General features: G+C 38.0%; 1 long non-coding RNA gene across 1 annotated transcript in view; it reads left to right on the forward strand.

Annotated features, from left to right (window-relative positions):
- The window catches only part of LOC116085029, a 13,659-nt gene extending 5,072 nt beyond the window's left edge, over positions 1–8,587 (forward strand). The window contains exons 2-4 of the long non-coding RNA XR_004116372.1: positions 3,271–3,413; positions 4,909–5,080; positions 8,307–8,587. This is a non-coding gene — a long non-coding RNA (uncharacterized LOC116085029). The remainder of the gene's footprint in view (positions 1–3,270; positions 3,414–4,908; positions 5,081–8,306) is intronic.
- The last annotated feature ends 1,265 nt before the right edge of the window (positions 8,588–9,852 follow it).

Raw genomic sequence — 9,852 nt, forward strand, 5'->3', positions numbered from 1 at the left:
TTTTTTAAGATTTATTTATTTTTATGTATATGAGTGATCTATCTGTATGTACACCTGTGCACCAGAAGAGGGCATTAGATCTCAAGCCGCCATGCAGTTGCTGGGAATTGAACTCAAGACCTCTGAAAGAGCAGCCAGTGCTCTTAATCACTGAGCCATCTTTCTTATCTATGTGAATGTTTCTTTTTTAAAAAATTTTATTTGTTAGTTTTTTATTAGATTTTTTTTAAAATTTTTATTTCAAATGTTATCCCCTTTCCTGGTTTCCCCTCCAAAAGCCTCCTATCCCCTCCTACCTCCCCCTACTCACAAACCTACCCACTTCCACTTCCAGACCTTGACATTCCCCTATGCTAGGGCATAGAGCCTTGACAGGACCAAAGGCCTCTCCTCACACTGATGACTGATAGGGTCATCCTCTGGTACATATATGCGGCTAGAACCATGAGTCCTTCCGTGTGTACTCTTTGGTTCCTGGTTTAGTCCCTAGAAGCTCTGGGGGTACTGGTTGGTTCATATTGTTTTTCCTCCTTTGGGGCTACAAACCCCTTCAGCTCCTTGAGACCTTTCTCTATCTCCTCTGCTGGGGACCCTGTGCTCAGTCCAATGGATGGCTGTGAGCCTCCACCTCTGAATTTGTCAGGCACTGGTAAAGCCTCTCAGGAGACAGCTATATCAAGCTTCTGTCAGCAAGCACTTGTTGGCATCCTCAATAGTATCTGGGTTTTTTGACTGTATGGGATGGACCCCCAGGTGGGGCAGTCTTTGGATGGCCTTTCCTTCAGTCTCTGCTCCATACTTTGTCTCTGTAACTCCTTCCATGGGTACTTTGTTCCCTCTTCTAAGAAGGACCGAAATACCCATACTTTGGTCTTCCTTCCTCTTGAGCTTCATGTGGTCTATGAATTGTATCTTGAGTATTCCAAGCTTCTGGGCTAATATCTACTTATCAGTGAGTGCATACCATGTGGGTTCTTTTGGGATTGGGTTACCTCACTCAGGATGATATTCTCCAGATCCATCCATTTGCCTAAGAATTTTATAAATTCATTGTTTTTAATAGCTGAGTACTATTGTGTAGATGTATCACATTTTCTATATCCATTCCTCTGTTGAGGGACATATGGGTTGTTTCCAGCTTCTGGCTATTGTAAATAAGGCTGCTATGAACATAGGGGAGCATGTTTCCCTATTACATGTTGGAGCATCTTCTGGGTATATGCCCAGGAATGGTATAGCTGGGTCCTCAGGTAGTACTATGCCCAGTTTTCTGAGAAATCGCCAAACTAATTTCCAGAGTGGTTGTACCAGCTTGCAATCCCTCCAGCAATGGAGGAGTGTTCCTCTTTCTCCACATCCTAGCCAGCAGCTGCTGTCATCTGAGTTTTCATCCTAGGCATTCTGACTAGTGTGAGGTGGAATCTCAGGTTTGTTTTGATTTGCAAAACAAACCTGATGACTAAGGATGTTGAAAATTTCTTTAGGTGCCTCTCAGTCATTTGACATTCCTCTGTTGAGAATTCTTTGCTTAGTTCTCTACCCCATTTTTAATAGGTTTATTTGGTTCTCTGGAGTGTAATCAGATGTAGCATTGGTAAAGATCTTTATCCAATCTGGTGGTTACCAGTTTGTCCTATTGACAGTGTTCTTTGCCTTACAGAAGCTTTGCAAATACAGAGATAAAAAAGAAATATACCAATCCAGAAGAGTTCCCAGCTATGTGAAAACTGTTGGAAGCTTTAAAAACGCTAGATAATTTGTTTATATTATGAAGAGAAAATGAGTATTAAAAAATTCATGGTTCACACAGCACATTCAACCCCTAATCCCTGCTGGGACTAAATAATGCATGTTGTTATTATTGGAAATGATTTAAGTTATGCCATAGGTATTGACAACTAAAAATCACATCAATATAATATTAAAGTTAATAACACCAGTTTGAAAAGTCATTTTTTTATTAAGCCCAGGAGTTCCCAAAGTAGATGTTTTTAACTGCAAAGTAGAATAAGACTCTTTCTTTATGTGAAACGTTCTCATTAAAAACATTGTTCGGTCTCTGTAGGCCCTTGGCTTTTAGAATGTAACAATGATTCGATCATCAGAGGGAAAGAAACTTAGAAACTTGCTGTATTGATGAATGCTTTATTTATCTTTGGGGTAGCCCAGAGGGGAATAGTTAAGAGCGTTACCTTCAAGATGGATTTCTGTTATTCATGTTGCTTCTATCTGCTCCCAAAATATATAAAATTGACTAAGGATTTCCCACGGTCAATGGGATTTCTAATCTGATTCTTTTGAGCGAATAGCATGAGAAATTGATGTAGTCTTAAATAACACAATCATATTAAGCCACAGTGAGAGGAAAATCTTTTTACATCCACCCACCAATGAAGAGCTCTAGAAATGTTTCCAGAAAGAAGTTTTATCTGTCAGATCATTCCTGGGCAAAGAAAATAGAAACATTTACCACTAAGCAAGTGGTTAGGGCCATAAGGAAGCAAGAACAAATGCATAGAAACAATACCTGCATTCCCCTTTAGCCTGCATAAATATCTATGAGGATCACAGACCAACACAGGCTGGCATCACAATCAAAGGATCTGCTTAGGGAAAGTTGAAATAAGACATTTCAGTAATTCCATGAGTTTCTGTAAATATACACTGAATTTCTTCTTAATTATTCTACATCTGTTTAGAGATATGCAATTTTCAACTATGTAATTGGGTTCTAAGTGCCTTTTCATGTCTATAAATAAAGTGTTACATGCAATTACATTGAAAAATCTGCAGTGTAAAAGCAAGCTGTGGCCTGCATGTCACTGCACCTCAACATATGGAGTGGGCTTCGTATGGTGTGAGGGCAGCGGAATGAATAAAGATGACTTACTGCCAAGCTGTGTGAGAGACTTGTTATATGGATTGATCATAGTCCCTTTCCACAATCATTTTGTAGAAAAGAGTACATAGTTAAAACTACTTCTCCTGGACAGTGCCATGACTGGGAGGAAATAGTTGCAGGAGAAAGGAATAAATCCACCCAGGATGGAGACCAAGAATGGTAATTACAGTTGTGAAAAGAAAGATATATTTCTATCCTGCTTTCAAACCTGAGGTTTTTCTCTTCCCCAGGATAAAAGTTGTGATTTTCTATCTGTGGGGGTGATTTGGGACAGAGTATCAAAAGGTGTGCATCTTGGAATAACGTTCTCCCCTTTAGGTACTAGCTCCTGTCACGTGAGACCTCACCCATCTTTCTTTTGTTCTAAGCTACAGTAATGGATGTTCTGTCACCTCTCAATCTGGCTGAATGAATGCTGAAAGGCAGTTGATCCTTAAGTTTGTGGTTAGGAAGATGCGAAGATCAGCGAGGACCCATGCACATCATAGAGCTGTAAATGAGGATGCTTTGAGTAAGTCGCTTAACACAGAGTACACTGCCAACAGACCCTCTGTCTTAGTTGGAGTTTATTGCTGGGAAGAGACACCCATGACTGTGGCAACTCTTATCAAGGAAAGGTTTAACTGGGGGGTTGCTGGTAATTTAGAGATTTATTCCATTGTCATCATGGTGGGAAGTATGGAAGAATGCAGATAGACATGGTGCTGGAGAGACAGATGAGACTTCTACATCTGGTTCAGCTGACAGCAGGAAGAGAATACCACACTGGGCTTCCAGCATCAGAGACCTCAAGGCCCACCTCCACAGTGACACTCCAACAAGGCCACGCGTACTCCAATGAGAATAGACCTCCTAACAGTGCCTATTAGGGGGCACTTTTCATTCAAACCACCATACCCCCAACTAAATTCTCCTTTCTTTAAAGCTTTTCTTTGTTCCATTTACCACAGTGGTCTCTCCATTTTTAGTTCCTCACGGTCATACTTGCTATCATTGCTTACTTTCCTTTGCTGCCTGCTCCATTGCCCCGCCAGGATGCTCTGCAGAGCTCTCTCCTCCAGTGTCTCTTGCTTTGGGACCTAGCCACATGATCACCATCTGTGTTCAAGTTCTTCACCTTCGAAGAAAACCCACAAAGCCTCTGTGGGAACCGTGTGCGTTTTGTCCAAAGTTTTTTTAGCTTAGGTGGTTTGCTGAATTTTATTTTTAAACTCCAAGTTGGAGCAGGCATTTTCTTTGATATAGATATTCTCAGCTTTTAGGATTGTGAAACGGATGTGATTTGATAGTTCTTGGGAGGTAACAAACGTTCTAACAAAGAAGAAAGCTTCGAATCAACACAAAGCCCAGACAGGTCTATGGTGCTTTTCCCATCAGCTCATGGTTTCTACTTCTTTCAGACCCTCTGGGTCTGTCCTCTGGGCTCCTCTGAGAGTTCAGACAGAACATGAGCAAAAGTCCTTCCAGCCATTAATATTTATATTTCATCAGGGAAAAGAGAGGTTAGACATGCTAGATAGTGATGTCTGACCTCTCCTGTGCTGGTCCTAAAGTAACATTTAAATGTATGATGAATAGTTGGCCCAGCTTATACTGGGCCCCTTGATTTGATTCTGTCACTTATATTGATGTGGTCTTCCTCCAAACCCATCTAACTACAAAACTTAGATCTTAAAAAAATTTCCCTGTAACTTAACTGCTTAGGAGTTAAAACATACTATAAAACGTTATGTAGCTAAGTTGTATCATTTAGGATTTAAGAATTGTACACTTTGGATATATTTATTTATTTATTTATTTATTTATTTATTAATTTATTGTGAAATGGTGAGCAGATACTATTGGGATTTTTACACACTGACATTTTTATCTCTTGTCTATTTTTTTTACAACAATTTTCTGCTTTATGACTAACAATTTCCAGAACAGTTTGCTATATGGTTTTGTGGGTAATTTTAAATGTACGCTTCCTCAGCACTTATGATTGCTATTTTCTTCTTTCTCAGAAAGTGTGACTCATTATTAATTCAGTCAGTCTTAAAGCAGATGAAGAATCAGGCATGTTGTGAAATGGAAATTCTTTTGGACTGCTCCCTTTCCTAAGAAATAATGGCTGATGGATGGGCATCAAGAAAATAAGCATCAACACTCTCCCCAGGAAGCCTTTATAGTAAGCTGGTAAGAGGCTCTTGGGAAACCCATTATCTAAGCACAGATATTTACATGCAATCATGTGTTTACAAGTATAACACTTGTACATTCATCTTCTAATAAAGCAAACCACTATCTAGTTCTATTTTATATCAGAACTTCTATAATTGCAATGTCATTACAATTATCAGTGAAACTTAAATTTCTTTATATCTAATTTTATATTTTGGATACAATTCTTTTATCAGATAGACTGGTTTCCAAATTCTTTGTCTTTGGTATTTCCTCCCATTCTGCTAACAATGTAGCTCATAGCGCAAACATCTACATTTAGCAAACTATTGTATCCCCATGGGTATCATGTCAGAATCAACAGACCTGCTATCACTTAAGTTTGCTGTGTTCTCTTCCTGCTGTTTTCAGTTTTGGTTTTAAATAGGCATGTGATCTTTTTACAGTTAATTTTTGTATATGATATAAGGTTTATGTCTCTATTTACCTTTCTACATATAGCTGGCTATTTACTCAGTATGATCTAATGAAATTGTAGACCATAGACCTTCCCCTCCCTCTTGCTCCTTTCTTAAAGACCAGGTCTCTCTTGTATATTTGTGTGAGTCTATTTCTAGGCCTTCTGCTCTAATCATGTACTTGTGTGTCTCTACTTTTTCTATTCTGACTCGTCTTATTACAGGAAGTCTCGGAGCTAAATGATCATCTCAAGCTACTCTGTTCCTCATAGAAGTTAGGACTCGGGTCTTCTGAAGCCATAGGCAGCAACAGGGCATTGGGCTATGGCTGCCTCTCTTCCAGTGCAGAACAGACACACAGGCCACACTGAAGATACTCTATTTTCCTCACATCCTCTTCTTGAGCCATGTGATTTACAGCACACTGGACAAATGGAGACACCATTATTTGAGAAAGTGGTACCAATGAGTAGACACCAGATTTCACACTATAAGAGCTATTTACCTGTGTAATCTGAACCTTGGAATTGTCTAATTTGAGTTTGATTGCTTTATTGACATATACACAGGTACAGATGAAAGCCCAAATCCCTCTAGAACTGGTACCAAGTGCTTGCTGGATAATGACAGAGCTTTTCATGGTACAGCTGGGGAGCCTGGGGCTGCTCATACTGCTGCTTTTTAAAACAGAACAGTTTAGCTCGGAGAAACATTTGCAGCACCCTGGTTTTGCTCATGTGAACATATTTACATATTTAAGGAAGAAGGAGTTTATTTTGAAGAGTTTCTGTTTTTTGTTGTTGTTTGTTTTGTTTTTAAAGAAAGAACAATAACATGCTTTTATGTAATTAACATAGGCAAGATGGTAATTCTCATACAGTCATCACTTTTAAAAATTTTTGTATGTATTAAGTAAAATAGAATTACAGCATAGTCAGTCGCTGTACTCTTCCCTTCAGACTCTATTATGTCCCTGTCCACTTTCAAATCAAAATTCTCCTTTTTTGTGATTAGCATTATTTAATAAATATGTATGAATTCACAGATATGCAAATATAACCTGCTGAGTCCATTCTGCATTCATTCAGTTTCTGGGTTGACCATTTTGTATTGAATAACCAATAATGCGTCTCATCCCTGGGAAAGGCTAATTGCCCTCTTCCATCATTCATATATAGCCGATAGTTTTTTGTCTAGAGGTGTAACCCTGTGAGATGTTCCCCTTTTGTACTATCATGTCTATTGATATTGTTACTGGTCTGGTCTTGTTTATGCAGCTATATCTAGGAGAGATTACATCACAGCAGATATCCTTTTGAGAACTGGCTGCTCATACAATTGGGAGTGTTCGGATTTTGGGTATAAGACTTGAGTTCCTGTTTACTATCACAGCATGTTTATTTATTATTGATATGGAAAAAAACATTGATGATGATTCTATGTTGAATTTGTATCTTGCTACTTTACTGAGAGTATCAGTCCTGAGTTTCCTAGTGGAATATTTTGGGTCTCTTATGTACATGATCATATTATCTGATAAGAATGATAATTTGACATCTTTTCCTCGTCATATTCTTTCGGTTTATTTCTTTTATTCTAGCTAAGACTTGGATGACTATACTACAGAATTGTGGAGACATCTTTAGTGTTTGTGTTTGAGTTTTTTCTGACTTAGTATAATGTTCACTACAGTTTTATTAGACAGAGCCTTCACCATGTTGAGGTCGGTTCCTTCTGATTCTGCTCTTCACTGTATTTTTTGCCATGGATGGAGTTGGACTCCTCCATCACTTAAGAGGATCTTGTGATTTTAGCCTATTATTTTAATTTTTGTCATTTTAACTGAGTTTTGGTGTATTTGGCTTCGTACAAGTTTGCCAGTGTTTCTTTCATTTCTATTTAATGAGATAATTTAACTTACATAGATGCTAGTTTTTTGACAACCAGGTCTGGCTTGAAATATAGCTCAGTGATACATGCTTGCATAGCCATTGTATGGCAATAAGGTCAATTTCCATAAAACACCAAGCCCCAGTGGAATTCGGCCTACATCTATCTAAGCCTAGACTTGTTTTTATGGATGGGAGACTTTTCATTATCATTATAATCTCTTTGTTTATTATAGATTTTCAATTTATTAGAATATAGCTTTTAAAATATGCCATAGAATCTAATAATTCTTCTGTAACTATTACTATCTCATCTCTAATTTTATTAATTTGAGTTCTGCCTTTTTCTGAATCAGTTTTCTAAGTGCGTATTAATCTTCTTTATCTTTTTAAACAACCAAGTCTGTCTCATTGATTATTCATGTTCTTTGGGTTTTTGTTTAATTAGTCTCCGTGTTGGTCATTAGTACTTCTTTCTTCTGCTGACTTTGTTTGCCTTCTTCTTATCACCTGGAAGTGTGTCCTTAAATTATTTGATACATGCTTAATTTAAATGTGGGCTGTTATACAATTTTTCTTCTTGGAATGGATTTTATGTCATAGGCCCCATGTGTATTTTCAATTCTATTATTTTCTTCCTTCTATCACTCACCTGGTAAGATAGATGTATTACAAGCATCCCTGGTTTATTATTTACATTGCAACAGCCTTTGCATGGGAATCCATCATTTGCCTTCTTCTGAAGTCCCCTATCATACCCTGAAAAGTATGTTCTTTACCGTGCTTTATACATTAAGATGAAGGCACTCTTAGTGAGACTAAAACTATTCTTTGCCTGTTTTATAAATTCATTTTTAAAAGTGATTTACTTATTCTTATTTTTATGCATGTCAGTGCCTGCATGTCTCCATGTGTACCACACATGAATCTGCTTGCCTGAGAGGCCAGAAGATGACAAGAAATACCCTGGAACTACAGTTACAGGAAGTTGTGAGCTGCCATGTTGTTTATAGGAACCAAACTTAGGTCCTCTGGAAGAGCAGCAAGTTCTCTCAACCTCTGAGCCATCTCTCCAGACATTGACTCATCTTTGTATCATGTAACCCAACAGTACTTTATAGTTACTCAAAGACATGGTTTTACCATCAGATCATTAAAGGGTTTACAATCTGAAACTTCCTTTAAGGCTTTGCAACATCTATATTTGAAATATGGCTTAAGAACTTAGTCCTATCCATTAATAGTATTAGTTTGGGACTTTGAATTATATGGGAATAAAATCTCCTCTACTAGGTTAAATATCTGAAAAATAAATTGATTTTGGCAACTTTATAGAAATAGCAAACACATTTGATTGACAGTTGCAGGAAGCTTAAAAGTCCATAGGTCAGGCATGCTACCTTTATAAATTATGACCGAGAGGAGGATGTAGTATCTGCAGGAGTTCCCAGGACTGTTGCTGATGAGGCAAATAGCTGTACAACAACATCGTTATCTTTGCATGATGTGGTGTTTTCTTTTACTTTGACAATAGTTCCTCTACACGACATGTTTCTTTTAAGGAAGTGGAAATAGTACATATTTTAAAAATAATGTCTGTTTGGCTTTGGATGTCATTTGTCCAGGACTTACTTGGACACTGAAGACAGAGCGAGTGTGAGAGTCCTGGCTCCTGTAATTTAAGTTCAAACCATTATGACTGAGAATCTCAGAGTGTGGAAAGGTTGTTCGGGGTTGAATCCACCTCCTGTGTCTTTCCCAGCAGTGAGCAGCACACTGCTTCTCATACAGTATGGAAAGGGCTTTCAGCTTTCTAAGCATCAGTGTCAGTACAAATGTTTAAGAAAGGCAGAAGATAATGCTGGAAATTCCCTGAAAAGACCTCACATAGAAGATTCTGTAGACTGGTTGATTATAACATCCCTCATAGCTGAGTATTTAAATGTTGTAGAAAAGGAGCCAAAATCATTTTGTGATATCTTTTCTTTTCTTACTAGCCATTTATCACCCACTTTGGTGTCTGACTTAACACCCTTTCAGCTAGAAGGTAAAATCTTTAGAATGTATTATTAACGTAGTAGAACATTAGCTCCCACAAACCTTCTAGCTAAGAATGTCATCAGATAGCATCGGAAACTTAAGGGAGAGAGTTTCTCACTCCACTGTGACCAGTTTACTGTATGTCCCATCCATGAATTTGGTAAACACATTGATTTGCACATTTCTTTGCCTCTGTGACTATCAACCCTGTGACTGCTTTCATGGTGAAGCATGCCATTTGGAAAAATCTAATTCTAGGAACCCAGGTCATGTCATTCATATTTATACCAAAGTTAATTATCTTTCTAATTACTCAGATATTTGTTCCAGGATCATCCTAACAGCCAGGGGATTCTAAGACTGCAGTACATATCTGTAATTAAGGTTGCACCAATGTCAG

The sequence above is a fragment of the Mastomys coucha genome, unplaced genomic scaffold, assembly GCF_008632895.1.
Source record: "Mastomys coucha isolate ucsf_1 unplaced genomic scaffold, UCSF_Mcou_1 pScaffold9, whole genome shotgun sequence".
NCBI classification, from domain to species: Eukaryota; Metazoa; Chordata; class Mammalia; order Rodentia; family Muridae; genus Mastomys; species Mastomys coucha.